General features: G+C 46.5%; 1 protein-coding gene across 5 annotated transcripts in view; it reads left to right on the top strand.

Moving 5' to 3' along the window:
* Positions 1–15,633: 15,633 nt before the first annotated feature.
* LRRC2 (leucine rich repeat containing 2) overlaps positions 15,634–19,399 on the top strand; it is a 37,418-nt gene continuing 33,652 nt past the window's right edge. The window contains exons 1-2 of one of the 5 annotated variants that reach the window (XM_035703113.2): positions 17,187–17,306; positions 17,493–17,573. The gene's annotated coding sequence lies outside the window, so the exon portion shown is untranslated. Of the gene's footprint in view, positions 15,790–17,171; positions 17,307–17,492; positions 17,574–19,399 lie in introns of those variants that run through there. The other 4 variants (XM_049097672.1, XM_025458275.3, XM_035703115.2 and 1 more) reach the window with 4 other exon arrangements.

Raw genomic sequence — 19,399 nt, forward strand, 5'->3', positions numbered from 1 at the left:
CTGGGAAGATGAAATCAGACATCCATTAGCAAAACAAGGCAAATAAAACCTTTTGAGTTAACAGTTAACGCCTAGGTCTTCCCATCTCAAGGACAAGACCACAGATCACTAGGGAGAAATTATATAGTCCCACCAGGCTCTTTCCTTCCTTTTCCATGGCTAGTTCATGTAGCAACATCAAGAAAAATGATGAGAATAAACAACACCTAAAAGCCAGTTCTTTTCTATATGTATCAAGACTTCTGAGGCTCTGTCCTCCTCGACACATAATCTTAAGTCGGCGTACATCTTTTAGTTTGGATTTCACAGAACAGGTATTCTTCTGTACTTAGTTCTTCATAGGAGAATGTTAAAATGATTGCATGACAAAAAAATAAAATAAATAAAATGACTGCATGACATCCTGTGTCATTGATTAATGAATCACATTTTATAAACTATTTCATTTAAACCAGTCCTTGAAGAGATTTTTGGGATAAAACAAATCACCCCCTATTACTCCTCATGGTTTGGCAAATACTGAATCTATGCCTTTAAACTTCTCAGCAGCAGATTTTTATTTTTATTTATTTATTTATTAGCAGCAGATTTTTAAATTTGATTGTTAATATTGATCTTTTCTTACCCAAGAGAGGAAAATGCTAGTCATCTCCCAGGCTGCGCCATCAACCCGACCGTAAATGTTAAAAGCCAATGGCAAAGCTGGATGGAACCACAAGCATGAAGTTCCAGGTCTTTCGGGAGAAACAGCATCGCTGTCGGCAGCCCTTTTAAGGTTTGTGCCAAACGACAGGGAGTAGAACACGATTTCCGAAGCTGGCAGGCTCTGGTAATCAGAAGCTCATAGTCAAGGTGGGTTCATACCTGCAAGAGAAGCGCTCCATCTTTCTGAGGTCCAGAGCTTCTAACGAGTCAGGGGGAAAGAATGTCAGCATGGCTTGCATTCATGGTCGTTGCTAAAATACCCAAAGGAAAACATGAATTTCATGAAATGAAAAATGGGGATTTGGCAAGAAGAGTATCTCAGAGAAGGATGCTTTCCCCAGAAGGTCTTAGGAGGAGCAGGAGCAGGGTGTCCCGAGAGACGGGGGGCTCATCACCGAGCTGGGTCCTAAGGAATGCTTTGACCTCAGCCGGGGAGCCAGCCCAGCCAGCGGCCTCTCCTTCCTCAGCAACCACGAGGGAGGCAGGGAGGGCCGGCAGGTGGGCGCGGAGGCGGAGACCCACGCCCATCACCAGGCACGGCCTCTCCAGGGCAGAGGTGAGGGGCGGCCAGGCCCTGGGACAAAGTGAGATGGAAAAGGCGTGGTCTTGTTAAACTGATTAACTAGCCTTAACGTCTCTATCATTAGTTGCTGCTTAAAAAAAAAAAAAATCAGATTTATTCTTAAAAAAAAAAAAAGGCAACTCAATTGTTCTGTCCAATTGGTGATTCCAGATTGGAGGAGTGGGAGAAAGCAATTGCTTTCACCCAGAAGTCCTCAACACCATGGTCAAGGAGTTTGGTATTTTATGGCTAAGTTCTACTTGAAATTTGCTTTCATCATTGTTTTTTTTCCCCCAAAATAGGCGTGTAGAGCCCGGTGCTTGGCTGGCCCTGGGTGTCTGTCCTCAGGTGACCGAGTAGAGTGTGTCTTCCTTGGTGGGAGGAACAAGACTAGGGAGCCCTGGGGATGGAGGGAAGTTCAGGGTTGCCGGGGGCCCTGGGGGATCCTGACCCCCCACTCCCACCCCCCTGAATGAGTGTAAGTAAATTCCAAGAGGCCCAAATTGCATGTGGAGTCTCCCCCTGGCTCCCCATGACACCGGAATTAACCCCCGATTCTGGGTTCTGTGTTACCCCTACATGTGGTTATTTGGTGGTTCCTGGGAGCCCTGGAGGCTGCGGCTGGAGAGGTGTGATCGTGAGCCAGAGTCCACCCTCCTCCCTAACGTCTGTGTGCTCCAGATGATGTAATTCGTGCCAAGTCATGAGTAGTAAGAAATAACATTTAATTGTAATTTCTCTTTTCTTTTTGAAGATTTTATTTATTTATTCATGAGAGACAGGGAGGGAAAGAGGCAGACACATAGGCAGAGGGAGAAGCAGACTCTCCATGGGGAGCCTGATGCGGGGCTCGATCCCAGCACCCCGGGATCATGATCTGAGCCAAAGGGAGACACTCAACCACTGAGCCACCCGGGTGTCCCTTAATTCTAATTTCTAAAGGAAAAGCCTGGTGTTTACCGAATGTTACCGGGCACCCCGGTATGAGGCTTTTCTGGGCTATTTTCTAATTTTTTTTTTTTTTTATTTACTTATGATAGTCACAGAGAGAGAGAGAGAGAGGCAGAGACATAGGCAGAGGGAGAAGCAGGCTCCACGCACCGGGAGCCCGACGTGGGATTCGATCCCGGGTCTCCAGGATCGCGCCCTGGGCCAAAGGCAGGCGCTAAACCGCTGCGCCACCCAGGGATCCCAGGGCTATTTTCACCCATCTCTCTCTCTGTCCATCAAGTTCACGCCGTGGCAGAAGGAATGGGCAGCGTCCGTGTCCCTTGCGTGTGCACCACCGGCCACAGGTGCTGGGAGGAGCCCTTATTTGCTTCCACGCCTGCATCTTGGAGGGGAATTAGATTTAAAATAATTTTTACTGGGGAGTAGGGCCTATCAGAGCAATGGTGGGGTGCAGCCCAGGTACTTTAGCAGCAGCCAGCCTTCTGAGCTCCAGCTCCTTGTGTGGCCTTTTGACTTGCTAAATGCTTCAAATGACATGCTGAGTTTCGTGGAGACTGGGGAGCTTAGCTAGAAGCTTTGGAAGCTGGATGTGGGGGAGGGAGATGTAGAGGAGAAGGCTAACCACCCAACCCCAGGAACTGCAAAGAAGCAGAGTGTAAAGGAAGCACAGTACAGGCATGCCTCCTGTTATGGTGCTTTTGCTTTTTTCCCCTTGTGCTCCGCAGACACTGCCTTTTTTTTTTTTTAAGTACAAATTGAAGGTTTGTGGCAATCCCACGTTGGCCAGTGGTTCCCCTGTCTTTTCCCTCTCCTCTGGCCCCCCTGTTCCCGAGAGACAATGATATTGAAATTAAGCCAATTAATAACCCTAGGGCGGCCTCTAAGTGTTCAAGAGTCCCATGAAAAGCTGGAAATGATGAAGTTGAGGAGAGCGTGCCCAAAGCTGAGACAGGCTGGAGTGGAAGCCTACCGTGCCACACAGTTAGCCAAGTGGTGAGTGCAAAGACAAAGCTCTTGAGGGAAATGGCAAGTGGGACTCCAGGGGGCACAAAATGATAAGAAAGCCAAACAGCCTTATTGCTGAGCGGGAGAAAGCTTTTCCAGCAAATTCCTAGCACTGGAATTGTGTGGTTGAAGGATGGACACTCCCAAACCATTTTCTCTTTTCTTTCTTTTCTTTTCTTTTCTTTTTTCTTTTCTTTTCTTTTCTTTTCTTTTCTTTCTTTTTTTCTCTTCTTTTCTTTTTTTCTTTCTTTTCTTCTTTCTTTTAGTGGAGTTCAATTTGCCAACATATAGCATAATACCCAATGCTCATCCTACCAAGTGCCCCCCTCAATGCCTGTCACCCAGTCACCCTCACCCTCCACCCACCTCCCTTTCCACCACCCCTTGTTCGTTTCCCAGAGTTAGGTGTCTCTCATGTTCTGTCTCCCTCTCTGATATTTCCCACTCATTTTCTCTTCTTTCCCCTTTATTCCCTTTCACTATTTTTTATATTCCCCAAATGAATGAGACCATATAATGTTTGTCCTTCTCCGATGACTTATTTCACTCAGCATAATACCCTCCAGTTCCATCCACGTCAAAGCAAATGGTGGGTATTCCTCGTTTCTAATGGCTGAGTGATATTCCATTGTATCCAGATCATTTTCCAAGAAGGCTGCACCAGTCTCTAAGCGCCCCCCTACTTTGGTTCCCTCCACCACCACATCCCTTTCCTAACAAGCTGGCTGCAAAAAGCATCATATATATATATATATATATATATATACATATTTTTTTTTTTTTTTTTTTTTTTTTTTTACTAATTCTGTATATGAGGATAGTATCTCATTATTTGGATTTACATTGTTTTCCGCTGTTTTGGATGTGAACTGGCAGGTAGTTCTTTGAGGGAACTTGAACTGGCTTCTCGGCCATCTGCTTGCTCTGGGAAGCCTTCCGGCCACTTCCGCGGCTTCTGGTTAGCCCAGAGCCCCGTCCCGCACCCGCTCCGGGAGTTCACCTTATCTTATCAACACTGTATTGTAAACTGCTTGTTTTCCTGTCTTTCACAGACCCTTCCCCCTGCGCCTTCTCCCCCAGACTAGGAGGTCTACAAACCTGGTCTACCAGAATTCCAGCTTCCCCAGCCTCCTGGGCAGCGTCTGTCTGTGCTAATCTTATTCCACCTGCCCCATCCCTGGCTGACGGAAATGTTGTCTAACTTCTGTTTCTTAAATGGGGGGTGGGAGGAGAGGTGGGGAGAGGGCAAGGTCTTTGAGAGGCACCACAGGAAACCAGCCTGCTTTCCAGAGCTGAGAAATAGAACAAAGAATGCCCCTTCCCCCCCAACAACCAAGGAAAGAAGAAATCCCAAGTGCTCCAGACCTCGCTGATGCTGGGCAACTTATTCTGGAGAGTTCGCCGTATAGAAGAGAAGATAATCTTGATGCACTCACTGGAAAAGTCTGATTGATTGAGACTTTTGGACATGGTTATGGGTTAGAATTCTTTCCCCCCCAAAATTGTTCTTCTAATCGAAGTCAACAAATATTTACTGACTGGCTATTCTGTGCTGAACACAGTGGGGGAGACAGAGATCTCCAAGATTGGGCTCCTGCTCCCTAACCACCCTCCACCCCCTGCCCCCTGCCGTGAGACAAGCCCAGAAATGTATGCCAGGTGCCATTTTACTTTATCAAAAAACTGCTGATGGGATGGGAGCAGTCGCTTCCTGAGGCCCCACTGACCACGTCATGGCTCCAGCAGAGAGCTGGTTTCACAAGACCTGGAGAATCTCATTTAAAAGTCCTTCTTAAGTGGATTTTGTACGTGATTGCATCCGGGCATTCTTCACAGCTCTTAATGGTTTTGAAATGGATTAAGCTCAACTGGGAGTCCGAGGCTGAAATGCAAATCCCAAGTAATATCAGAAATCAATTAGAGTGAGGCTTCCTGTATGCAAAGGGCCCCGGGGCACTTTGAAGTGCGCCCCACTCTGGAGACAGCCGAGCCTGGCTGCACTTCGGACCCATGGCCACTGTGATAATAGAGGATGTTGTGTTAACCCAGTGAGTGAATGCAAACACTTTTGAACTATTTTTTGAAGTATATCATACACTTATAAAAATGTACAAATAACAAGGGTTGTAGGTTAATAAATTATTCCAAAGTCCCACGTCACCACTATCCAGGTCAAGAATAAGAATATTACTAGAGCCCCCGAAGTCCACCTCCACTCCTCCAAAGCTAACTGCTTTTCTCATTTCTAATCCCGAAGATTGGTTTCTCCATGGTTTGGAACTTTAAATAATGCTAAGTGTGTGTGTATGTCTGCTTCTTTCTGTTCAACGTTATGCTGGTGAGAGCCATCCATGTTGTTTGTAGAAGTTTGCTTTTTATTCATTGCTATGTGCTGTCCCTTGCATTGAATCTACACAAAGACTCAACACCACCTTATTGAAAAGATCATTCTTACATTACTGCTCTACAACGCCATTTCATCAGGAATCATTTGCTCATGTGTTGTGAGGGGTTTTGTTTTTGTTTTTAATGTCTCATGCTGTTGCCTCATTGTGTATGGGCTAGCCTCTGGTCCTTCTTGTAGGACACACACACACACACAAACTTATTATTATTTTTATTTTTAAAGATTTTATTTAATTACTCATGAGAGACACAGAGAGAGAAAGAGGCAGAGACAGAGGGAGAAGTAGGCTCCATGCAGGGAGCCCGACGTGGGATTCTATCCTGGGTCTCCAGGATCACGCCCTGGGCTGAAGACAGCGCTAAACCGCTGAGCCCCCCGGGTGGCCCCACAAATACATTATTTACCAATAGCGTTATTCTACACGTTAGACGATCCAAAAGACTCTAGAGATAAACTCTGGGACTTGAGAGGGGTTCTGAGCTTAATTGGGTTGTCCCAAAATTTATGTGTTGAAGTCCTAACCCCTAGAGCCTCAGAAATGACTGTTGGAGATAAGGCCTTTGATGAGGTAGTTAATGAGCTCATGTGGATGGGCCCTAATTGAAGATAATGGATGTCCTTAAAAGGAGAGGAGATTAGGACAGAGATGTGTGCATGCTACCCAGGGAAGACTGTGTGAGGACCCAGGGAGAAGATACCCACCTGGAAGCCAAGAAAAGAGGCCTCAGAAAATCAAACCTGCTGACCCCTTGATCTTGGATTTCAAGCCTCCAGACAGAGAGAAAAGAAACATCTATTGTTTAAGACACTAGGTCTAGGGCAGCCCGGCATGGAGCCTGCTTCTCCCTCTGCCTGTGTCTCTGCCTCTCTCTCCTTCTGTGTCTCTCATGAATAAATAAATAAAATCTTTAAAAAAATAAAAGACAGTAGGTCTGGGGTATTTGCTGTGGCAGCCCTGGCACACTTACATAAGAAGTCAGTTTCACAAGGGTATTGGATACAAGGTCAACAATGAGAAGTCTGCCACTTGGAAGAGGGCCTTCATTCAACCATGCTGGCAACTTGATCTTGGACTTGCCCTCTTCCAGAGCTGTGGGAAGTAAATTTCTGTTGTTTATAAGCCACCCCATCTACAATACTTTATTATTGCAGCCCAAATGGACGGAGACAGTACCTGAACAGACACATTGATGACAAATCTGACAGTAAAAGACCACAAGGGCAATTAATCAGAAAGACAGCACAGGACACTGAGCAGACTAGCTCATCCAGAACTGGATCCTTTGGACTAGAGCAAGCCTACAGTAAATTCAAGATTTTAATAATGGGGGAAAAATACATCTTTTTCCATCTCGATTTCTGAGTATGTATTTACCTTTCTCCTTATCTACTCATAAAAACCATCAGGTCTGAAATCCATTGTCGTATTTCATCTCCAGATAAACTACTCGGGTTTTCCGGAGTGGATTTTCTTCAGAGCTCTACACAGGCTCTGGTGTAGTTTGATCAAGATTCATCACTGACACGGATGTTGTTTATGAAGTATTATTTATGGGTGCTGTTTGTATTCATGTTCCAGGCCACACTGATGCCAACACCCAAGGACATCCTTCTTGGAGTTTCTCAACAGATATGTTGAAGGCTGGCGGAAGGGAGAAGGTGAGTACATACTCCTGGGCACATTGAACCTGCTTTAAAGGGATTACTAAGCCTCGGCCTCCTCATCCTGCATTATCCTCCTAAAATGGGAATATGAACACCTGTCCCACAGAGATGCTCTATCTACTATGGGCTTCTTATATTTTATAAGATATCTTATATCTTATCTTTATTAGATAAATACCTACTATAGTTCTGGCACATTGAAGCATTTGACAAATGTCAATGTCTTTCTATATATCTCTCTCCCTTCTGAGGCAGGTCAACCAACACTCAGACATTCATTCATTGGTTACTCCTACCATGTGCCAGGTAACAGGCTAGGTGGATTGGTTTAAGAAGACATTAGGGCTCGAAGCCAACAGCCAAGAAGGAATTATTGAGATGTCTTTGGTGCAAAAGGTGGTTTTATTAAATCCCAGGGACAGGACCTGTGGGCAGAAAGAGCTGCACTGGGGTCATGAGAAGTGGCCCATTATATACTTTCAAGTTGGGAGGCGGGTAGGGATGGTGTAAGTCTCGAAGGAATTTTGGAAGTAAAGTTCCCAGGACTTTGAGGGGGCTAGCTGTTGTTGGGAAAAGGTAACTTATTACCATCTAATAACACCCTAGTCATGAGACTCTTCAGATGTATGTATATTGGTGAGCCATATGCTTGGGGGATGATTGCCAACACGTATCTTGGGGTGGGGGGGGGTTAGAGATAAATGAAATTTCTAAAAAAAATTTTTAAAGGACTTTATTTTTTTAAATTATTTATTTATTTATTTATGATAGTCACACACACACACACACACAGAGAGAGAGGCAGAGACACAGGCAGAGGGAGAAGCAGGCTCCATGCACTGGGAGTCCAACGTGGGATTCGATCCCGGGTCTCCAGGATCGTGCCCTGGGCCAAAGGCAGGCACCAAACCGCTGCGCCACCCAGGGATCCCAAGGACTTTATTTATTAATGACACACACACACACACAGAGAGAGAGAGAGAGAGAGAGAGAGAGAGAGAGAGGCAGAGACTCAGGCAGAGGGAGAAGCAGGCTCCATGCAGGGAGCCCGATGTAGGACTCGATCCCAGGTCTCCAGGATCATGCCCTGAGCCGAAGGCAGACTCTTAACCGCTGAGCCACTCAGGCATCCGATCTAAAGGAATTTTTTTAAAGATTTTATTTATTTATTCATGAGAGACACAGAGAAAGACAGAGAGGCAGAGGCACAGGCAGAGGGAGAAGCAGGCTCCATGCCGGGAGCCTGATGTGGGACTTGATCCTGGGATTCCAGGATCACACCCTGGGCTAAAGGTGGCGCTAAACCGCTGAGCCACCTAGGCTGCCCTAAAGGAATTTTTATATATTAAAGTAGACATACAGGATCCTGGGGATTGGGTTAAGATTACGGTTTACCCTCAGTAAGGTATCAATATCGAGGTAGTTGAGTCCCTAGACGAAATTCACTCTGCCTGTTTCAAGGACTTGTCAATGGGTTGTAGGTAGTAAGGAAATTTAATAATGTTTCTTCTGCCTTTGTTTTCCTACATCAGGATGACTGCCAAGATTTAAAGGAACAGTCAAGGGTCAGTCCCCGTGGCGCAGTGGTTTAGCACCACCTGCAGCCTGGGGTGTGATCCTGGAGACCCGGGATCGGGATCGAGTCCCACATCAGGCTCCCTGCATGGAGCCTGCTTCTCCCTCTGCCTCTCTCTCTCTGTGTCTATGAATAAATAAATAAAATCTTAAAAAAAAATAAATAAAGGAACAGTCAAGAGGAAATAAACATGTAATTAAATGCATTTCATCAGTGTTAGCAGGTCTGTGCTGCTGATGCCGCGGTGACAAAAGGAGTAAGGGGTCACTTTTTCAGAGACGGAGGAGTCAGAGACAGGGACAGGTACTTGCAGAGTTAAGGCACAAAAGGATGGCTGGGTCCAGCTGAAGGAGGGAACAGGGTGGGGTGTGGTTGAGCTGGAGAGGTGTGATGGGGGAGGCAGTGGTGATGCCAGTGGCCGGTGAGACCTACAGGCCGGCAGGGGGGCAGGTCCTAGAGAAGCACTGTTAAGAATCCAGCAGGAGAATGCCTTGAGCAGGTCTGAGGGTTTCGGCAGACCTCTGGCATCAGAGCGACATAATGCTGGCACAGAAGCTGGGAGCGACTGTTGCCATAGAGCAGCCAGGAAACGCGCAGTCCTCGAGTGATGTTCAGCCGTGGGGCTGGAGAAGTGGGTGGCGATGCGGCGGAGGGTGGGCCGGGGGGACCTGCAGGCCCTAAGGGGGGCAGAGGGTGCAGGAGCGAGTAGTGACCCGCTTTGAGCACACTATGCAGTTTCTAGTTTCCTAAGGGCTTAGAAAAAAAGAGATCCATGTATAAAGTAAGCATAGCCAGGCTTCTGGAGCCAGCACCGTATCTCAGAAGGTCAAGGGTGAGAACAGAGAATCCTTGGACCTCATAGCCTTGTCAGTGAAACGCATGGAGTAATGCGTCTCTGTTGGTGTTGTGGCCAGCGTGAGATGAGATAACAGAAAATGACGAGTGTCGTTTCTGCTAGTTAAGGACAGTGGTACATTTTATCTCCTGTTTTGTTTCTGGGATTTTCCAAGGTTAGATATGTCATAAATCACCTAGCGCTGTGCCTGGCTTATTGTATGGCCCCCAAAAGTGTGAGCAATGATTCGTGGTGTGTGTATGTGTGTGTGTGTTGGTTTTTTGCTTTGTTTTGTTGTGCTTTGACTTTGTGTGTGTTTCATTTTAATCTTAAGGATAGTACTGAAATTAAAAAAAAAAAAAAAGAAAGAAAGAAAAGGGCAGCCCTGAAGGCTCCCCGGTTTAGCACCGCCTTCAGTCCAGGGCGTGATCCTGGAGACCTGGGATCGAGTCCCATGTCGGGCTCCCAGCATGGAGCCTGCTTCTCCCTCTGCCTGTGTCTCTGCCTCTCTCTCTCTCTCTCTCTGTGTGTCTGTCATAAATAAATAAATAAAATCTTTAAAAAAATTAAAGAAAAATAGCCCCATCTCCAATTGTACCAGCACATACGAAGAGCTGCAAATGGGAATTTTAAGATTGGTATTCTTGATAATTACAGTTTGGCTGAGTGGGAATGACCAAAGCATCCCTGGCTTTCCTAATAGAGCCGAGTCATCCACAAAGTTGTCCTCCAGGGGGCGCTGGCCAGCATCCTGTCCGCACTGCCACAGGGGACCACAGGGATGTGTTGTCCGCCTCCAGGGTACAGATGACTCTGCTCACAGTGGCAGACCTGGCACAGATCTGCGTTCTGGCCTCTTTCAGTTGAATGACTATATTTGGGAAGAGGTTTGGCCTCCCCCCAGAGAAAAACTAACTACATGAAAGTCTTTGAGAAGGTGCCACGTTCTGATCCAGGGGTCTTAGCCCTCTCTGTGGGCATCCTGGTGGTAAGGGGAGCAGCCCTCAGGATTGTCCACTGGGGTCACCCCAGTCTAGGCTTCGTTCCTCGGGGAGCACAGCCCAATGGAAAAGCCATGCCAGTCTCATGTGTGAGTTTCAATTTTCTGGCTAGCGGCATTAGCAAGGTACAGAGAATTGGGTAAAATTAACTGTCATAATATATTTTAATTTAACCCAATGTATTCCAAACAGTATCATTTGATCATGTAGTTAGTGTAAGTTACTGCAATACGGAGGCGGAGCAGCCCTCCTCAGCCCAGGCTGTGCTGGGGCCTTTTAGTGACACCCATGAAGTGGTAAGGCAGGGGCCTTCACCACATACTCAGTTTTCAGTGGGAGGCATTTGGTCACGGTCACTGCAGTAGGATGAATCGGTTTATAACATTTTGGGTTTTTCACTCTTCTATCATTATGTCACGAAATGGGGACAACGGGCGTGTGACACCAGGGATTTACTTGGAAGAAGGCTTTGCAGTGCATGTGACTCAGTGTTCCCACAGGCATCCTAGGCTCAGAATGGCTGTGAGGAGAGCACTTGGTCTCCCTGTGGACGGCTGCACATGCTTGTGTGGGGGACCCCCCCTTGGATAATGAGGCAGACATGTGGGCCTCCCCGTGGAGACACTGAAGCTGCGGTCTACAATTGGTGAGAGGCTCTAAGGTCATTGGAAGCTAAAGTGCATAAAAAAGCGTCCAGCTTTGGGCAAGCAGCTGGGGTCGGTAATATATATATATATATTTTTAAAGATTTTACTTATTTGAAAGATAGAACACGAGTAGGAGGGAGGGGCAGAAGGAGAGGGAGAAACAGGCTCCCCCCTGAGCAGGAAGGTCCACCCTGGGCTTGATGTGGGGCTCAATCCCAGGACCCCAGGATCAAGACCTAAGCCCACAACAGGTGCTTAATGGACTGACCCACCCAGGCGCCCCATGGGGTTGGTGATATTAAGACTTTGTAAGGGTTGAGACTTTAAGGGGGCCCTGGATGGTGAGGTGAAGACCACAGGGCACAGTCCTACCTGCTGCCCCTTGGGCGCTCGGACACTAAGTTCTTTATTTCCTTCTTTCTTCTTAAGATTTTATTTTTAAGTAATCTCTACACCCAAGGTAGGGCTCAAACTTACAACCGGGAAATCAAGAGTCACACGTTGTACTGACCCAGCCAGCCAGCCAGACGCCCCTGGAATTTCTTCCCTGATACAGCCAAGAGATGGAGCATCTGCACACAGTGAGTTTAACACAATAAAAACAGTTCCTTGTATTAATAAAAGTACATTATGTATTTTAAAGTACTTCCTGATTCATTTCCCTGCCTGTGAATCAGAAGCGACTGTACTGAACATGCCGAATTATGGATCACTGGACCTCACCGCAGACTTGAGTCAGGACCTCCTGGGGGGGAGGGGTCCACGCAGGCCACGCCCCCACACAGGCCACGCCCCCACACAAAACAGGCCACGCCCACACAGACGCAGGCCTCTCCCACAAGGGGCCAGTCCTGGGTACCCCTGCCCCCAGACTGTGCTAATTCCAGGGCCTCAGGGCTCCTTGTGCTCTGGCGCCCCCCGGACCAGCAGCTTCCCTGTCACCTAGAGCTTATTAGGGAGACCGACTATGGGTCCCTCTGTGGCCTCCTGCGTCAGACTTTGCAGTTTCGTAAGATCCTAGGTGGTTACGGTGGAGGGTTGCCAGATAAAATACAGGACACCCAGGAATAGTTAAACTTCAGATAAACCACAAATAATTTTTAAGTATGACTCATGCAATATTGGAAACATACTTTTATTAAAAAATTACTTGTGGTTTATCTGAAATTCAAATGTAACTGAAAGAATTTTTATTTGCTAAATTTCTCAGTCCTGTTTGGGTGCACATTGTAGGCTCAGGAGCCTGGGCTGAACAATGGCCTGCTTCTCTAACCCTGGCATCGTAAAGGAAGCCCATGGTATTTGAATGTATTTGTGGGGGAAAATATTTTTCAACTTTAATACGATTGAGCTTTTGAATAGCTAGCCCTCTTATAAATTGAAAAAGTATTTAAGCAGCATTTGACCTGAAACTACCTTTTCAATTTATATTCTTTGGTTCAGAACACCATAAACAAAACAAAACAAAAACCAAATGCGACAATTACTGACTAGGAAACTTACATTATTTATCAAAAGAGAAAAATACTATTCAAATTCTAAGTAATAAAAAGCACATCTAACACTTTAAAGGTCTGATTTAATATTGTTCCAGAGATTTATTTTAGTTCCATCAATCTGGTATGTAATTTAAAATGATAATTTATTGTGGCGCCTGGGTGGCTCAGTCCATTAAGCGTCTGCCTTCAGCTCAGGTCATGATCCCGGGGTCCTTGATGGAGCCCCGCATGGAGCCCCACATCTGCCCCCTGCGCTGTGAGGGGCCTACTTCTCCCTCTCCATCTGCCTGCCACTCTCCTTGCTTGTGCTCTCTCTGTCATATAAATAAATAAACCTTTTTAAAAAAAGTAAAACAGTAATTAAAATTTTTTTTACCTATTAAAATAAACAACTTTATTAACAAAATTTTAACTCTAATATAGGTAACATGCGATGTTATATTAGTTTCAGGTGTACGATACAGTGATTCAGCACTTCTGCACATTACCTGGTGCTCATCCCGGGCAAGTGTGCTCCTTAATCCCCATCAATTATTTCACCCCTTCCCCATTTTCCCTTGATAACCAGTAGTTTATTCTCTGTAGCTAAGAGTCTTGGTTTGTCTCTCTCTTTTTTCCTTTGCTTGTTTGTCTTATTTCTTAAATTCCACATATGAGTGAAATCATATAGTATTTGGCTGACTTATTTTACTTAGCTCCAACCATGTCATTGCAAATGACAAGATTTCACCCTTTTTTTATGGCTGGATAAAATGGACCCTTGGCCCGCTTCCACATCTTGGCTATTGTAAATAATGCTGCTATGAACGTAGGGATGCACATTACCCTTCAAATTGGTGGTTTTGTCTTTTTTGGTAAATACCCAGTAGTGTGATTACTGGACTGTAGGGTAGTCCTATTTTTAACTTTCTGAGGAAACTCCATACTGTTTTCCAGAGTGGCTGCACCATTTTGCACTCCCACCAACAGTGCACAAGGGTTCCTTTTTCTTCTCATTCTCGCCAATGCTTGTTATTTCTTTGTGTTTTTGATTTTAGCCATTCTTTTTTTTTAAAAAGATTTTATTTATTTATTCATGAGAGACAGAGAGAGAGAGAGAGGCAGAGGGAGAAGCAGACTCCACGCAGGGAGCTTGACGTGGGACTCGATCCAGGGTCTCCAGGATCACGCCCTGGGCCGAAGGCAGGCGCTAAATCCCCGTGCCACCCAGGGATCCCGATTTTAACCATTCTGACAGGTGTGAGGTGATGTCTAATTGTACTTTGATTTACATTTTCCCGATGATAAGTGGCGTTAGGCATCTTTTCATATGTCTGTTGGCCAATCTGGATGTCTTCTTTGGAAAAATGTCTGTTCATATCTTCTGCCTGTTTTTAATTGGGTTGTTTTTTGGATGTTAAATTGTGTCAGTTCTTTATATATCTTGGATACTAACCCTTTATCAGATATGTCATTTGTAAATATCTTCTCCAATTCTATGGGTTGCCTTTTAGTCTTTTGATCATTTCCTTCACTGTGTAGAAGCTTTTTATTTTGATGTGACCTCAGTAGTTTGTTTTTGCTTTTGTTTCCCTTGCCTCAGGAGACATCTAGAAAAACATTGCTATGGCTGATGCCAGAGATATTACTGCCTGTGTTCTCTTCTGGGATCTTTATGGTTTCAGGTCTCACATTTAGGTCTTTAATCCATTTTGAGTTTATTTTTGTGTATGGTGTGAGAAAGCGGTCCAGTTTCATTCTTTTGCATGTAGCTGTCCAGTTTTCCCAACACCATTTGTTGAAGAGACTGTCTTTTTTCCATTGCATATTCTTTCCTGCTTTGTTGAAGGTTTACTATACAATTACGGGTTTATTTCTGGGTTCTCTATTCTGTTCTATTGATCTATGTGCCTGGTTTTGTGCCAGTGCCATAATATTTTGATGATTACAGTTTTGTAATGCAGCTTGAAGTCTGGAATTATGATACCTCCAACTTTGTTTTTCTTTTTCAAAATTGTTTTGGCCGTTTGTGGTCTTTTGGTTCCCTGTAAATTTTAGGATTGTTTGTTCTAGCTGTGTGAAAAATGCTGTTGGTATTTTAACAGGGATTGCATTAATAAAATGATAACTTAATTATAAATGTCAACAAATAGAAAATAGTCCCTTCAAAATCCAACTATTTTGTAATTAGAGTTATTATGCCTATAGTAGACAAAGGGGGTCTTCTGTTTAGGATGAAGGGGTATGAGGAGTCTGTTGCCCAGAAGTGGGGGTGGTTGTAAGGACCTCTTGGAACAGGCAGGGGTGAGGGAAGTGGGGCTGGGAGATGCAGTGAGGTAGGAGCCATTCCTGATTAATTATCAAATTGTCACAGTGTTGGATTTCAACAAAGCATCTTTGCCCAATTAATAAAATCATTAAAGAGAACCTAAATTCATATGTTTTAGGAAATTTAAAGAAAAACAAGGTGAAACCCAGACCTGTGATAACCATTGCTTTGAACACTGAAAACACTTTTACATTCACTGGGTCGTATGGCCTTCTGATCCTGCTTTTTGTTTGGTTCTTAGCTCACAGTGCGAAGAGCACAAGCCCTTTCCCCTTTCTGGCCTGTTTCACTCAACACACTTCAGGACGGCCCGTGGAAAAAGGCTGTGCCATCTGTAATCCCGGGCTATAGGGCTCACATTGGCCAGCCTGTCATTTGCCCTGTGCCAAGCCCTCCCCTTTGAAATGCGTTTTGTCTCATGCCGGGCTGAGTCACATTGAATAGATAGACCGTTTATCAGCACATGTCCTACAGATCATATTATCCACTGACAAATATAGCCCGTTAGTGCACAGGCCAGGAGGCTCCAGTGTGTGGCGGCTGCGGCGTCAACAGGCTCTGCAGCCCGGATTCCACTAGGCAGGCAGCGGGCAGGGGCTGGGGCGGCAGCGCGGTCACGCAGTCACGGGTAGGTGGCCGTCGTGGGGGTGGGGACGCGGCAGGGGCAAGTGAGCACCTGCTCCGGAGACCGGGGGGATTGTGAAAGGAATGGGAGCAAGGGGGCTTGTGGCACCTGCTGGGGAGGGTGAGGGGGGCAGTACCTCCTTGTTTACATCTGTCCCACCGTGCCTGGCAGGACAGGGGTAAACATTCCCAGTGGAACACAGATTATGCATTTATCTACATTTTAGGGCAAGAACTGGAATTGAGTCGAGAAGGAGAAAATGTGGCAGGGGCAGGTGGTTCCCCGAGAGGCTGTTGCTGTGGCAGGGGGTGTCCAAGGTTCCTGCTCCTGCTTAGTGGATTTTTCCCAGTAAACTGCCCTGGTGCCCAAGGCTGAGCTCAGAGCTTTCTGGTCCAAAGTGTTGTCTAGGGGAGATAAATCAACTTTGTTTGTGTCTTGGGTGCCCTGAAAGGGATGATTGATATCTGGGGGGGGGGGGAGTCTTTCCTCCTGAGACTGTCTTATCCCCTTGGGGAGAGGGTGAGGGTGGGAAACTGATCGGAAACCCAGGGGAGAATCATCTGGATTTGTAAGTAGCTTAGCTGTGCTGGTGACTACCAAATTCTCTCCAGTAACTCAGGGACTGGGGCGATCTCGCAGAGAACTTCTCCTAACCATTCCAGGGGCAGAAGAATCCTCGGGTGTTCATGAACCTCTTGTTCTTATCTTGCATTTCATTGGTGACCATATCTGTCTTCATTTCTTTTCTTCTTTCTTTTTAATAACTGACATTTTTGGAGTTTTACCAGGTGCCAGGTACTGTCTTAAGCACTTGACACAAATGATCACACCTGATCCTGTCCCCAGTCTTATGAGCAGGGTACTGCTGTCACACCCGTGTTCAGATAAGTACACTGGGGTGCAGAGAGGTTAGGTGACCATCTCAGGGACGTGCAGCTCTAAGTGGAGGAGGCAGGACTCTAGCCTCCAGCAGGTTGGTTCTGACAGGGTCCTTCCTTTTAATCCTGTCCAGAGACTCCGCCTCCCTGCCTGGATTTTCTGGTTTAACAAATTTACTGTAAAAATAATGGATATTCCCAGGGAAACTCTGACCTTGTGACAGAAAATGTAATTTAATTCAGAATTGAGCTGAAATATCGTGACTCTACTGACCTCCCTTCAGAATTTAGCCTTCAGCAACCCTGCTGTTTCTATCAGAACACTCACTCTGGGTTCCGACTCTGGGGTCCAAGCAGTGGCCTTATGTGAGGATTGAATGGGATTTGTGTGTCACAAAAGCCCCTTGTTGGCTATGGTCTTGTCCTCTCTGTGCATTGGTGTCCCCAGGAATCCCTATAGTCATAGTCACCCCCTTAGTTCCACAAGGCTGACAATAGATGTCTTATTCATGTGGCGGATACGTGGGGAAGAATGCTGTGGAGGTTCTGGAGCTGGTCTGCCCAGAGGAAAGAGTGGCCCTGGGGGCTCTGAAGAGCTGTTGGGGGCAACAGGCCTAGGCCTCTCTCCCCATGGATGTTCAGGTGACCCCCCACCCCCGACCTCAGCTCTGTCCCTCACGCTGTGCATACACTGTGTCCCCTGCCTAGACACAGCTCCCGCCTTGCCTCTGTCCCTCTGCCACCCTGGCGGAGGGAGTGCCCAGAATGGCTGGGCACCTGTATTGTGGGCTTTGTTGGGTCTCCTCCCTCAGATCCTCTGTACCTTAGACTTTCAGAGATGTGAGGCCTGTTCCCAACCTCTCGACCTCTTTGCCCAGTCTGCTGTTTGACCAGAAGGGAGAGGACTAGGTGAGTAGAATGTCCCCCTCCCTCTTGGAACCCTGGCATAGGTCTTCTGAGTGGGAACGAGTGTTCTGGTGCCAGGGGACATGTTTTTCCAGTCATGCCCTCTGGCTCAGACAGTGGATGGCTCTGTAAAGTGATTCTAATGTACCTGGGTTGTGGAGGGCGGGTGAACAATTATTCAAGCAAATCTGCACCGAGACTCCCTCTCCCCTTCCTCAGGATCCCTGTGGGTTGGCCCCAAGTCCCACCCCCCACACATACTTGAGGGAGTTCCTCTTCTCACACTACAATGTTTGTTCAGCCCCCATTATCAAATCTGCACGCAGCACTGAAATATATCTCTGTGAGCTTCTGTTCTCCTCTCCAGATGGAGAGCTCAGGGGCAGGGACATTCATCCTTCTACATTTGACGAGTGTCCATAATGTCAGTTATTTGGGGTTCCCAGGAATCAAAGAACAGAGATACACACCACATAAACTGGCTCAATATGCAGGGTTTCTGTGTTGAGGTCCAGAAGCAGGAGCCTGGCCCCACATCCCCTCCAGGGCTATCGTCTGTCACCGTCTGTCACCTGGTGACTGCTCAGGGTCAGTGGCTGACTCTGAGCCCATGTCTGGGGCTTCTCGGGTGGCTGCTTCTGTCGATAAACCATGGCCCTTCTCAGTGCAACCCACTGTCAAAGTATAATTAAACCAAGGAGCAAATAGTTCAACTTGTATTGTGTGCTGTAAAGCGAACGAGCAACAGTTTGAGAGAGAAAATAACCGGAGGATCTACCCTGGATAAAGAGGCCATGAAGGCCATGCTGAAGAGAGAACACTGAAGCTGAGTTCAGGGGGCATGGGGTGTGAGGAAGCCAGGCAGATGGGGGAAGAGGGTCTAGGCAGACGGCGCAGTGTGTTCAGGACCTGAAGTAGGAAGAAATGTGGGATGAGTGACACACTGAGGAGGAAAGGGTTTGAAGGTGGATCATGCCAAAATCTCACTGGGCCCTGTGAGAAGCTGGAATCTTCCCCTCATCCCAAAGGGAAGTCTCTGGAGCACTTCAGCCAGGCAGCAGCATGATCTCATTCTTGTCGGGAAATGATGCTCACTGTTGTGTAATAAATGGATTGGATGCGGGCGAGTGGGAAGTTGGGACATCAGCTGTGAGGCTTCTGCATGACGAGGCCAGCTGTGACACTAACTGGTAGTGAGAAATGCATGCCTTCTAAGACCTGGGTGATACACTGGATGTGTGAATGAATGTGTGTGCTCGTGTACGTGTTTGTGACCATATGGCGGGTAGGGCCGAGGAAGCAGAAGGCATAAAAGAGTGACCTCCAGGTAATGATGGAGTCAAGATGAGGAATTAAGGCAGCCAGGAATGGTTAGATTTTAAGTGAGGGACTTTGGAAGGAATTGTGTTTCTTTGAGCTATGCATGGGACATCCAAGTGGATATATCAAGGAGGCAGCAGGATATAGATACCAGATTTCTCTAGAAATTGAGACTGATTCTTTTAAGTGGCTCTTATTTTACTGTCCACTGTATTAATGATTTATTGTCGCATAACAAACCACTCCAACACTTACTTACAGCTTAACACAACAAACATATTATGTCCGAGGTTTGAGAATGCCTTAGCTGAGTGGTCCAGGCTCAGGGCCTGTTGTGAAGTTGCATCTGAGATGTCTTCTGGGGCTGCTACCATCTGAAGGCTCAACTGGGGCTGGAGGATTTGCCTTTAGACAGCTTCCACTTACATGGCTACTGACAGGAGACCTCTGTTCCTCTCCATATGAAGCTTCTCTATAGGGCCACTTCAGCATCCTCATGACACAGTGGC

This window comes from Canis lupus, chromosome 20 (genome assembly GCF_003254725.2).
Source record: "Canis lupus dingo isolate Sandy chromosome 20, ASM325472v2, whole genome shotgun sequence".
Classification (NCBI taxonomy): Eukaryota; Metazoa; Chordata; class Mammalia; order Carnivora; family Canidae; genus Canis; species Canis lupus.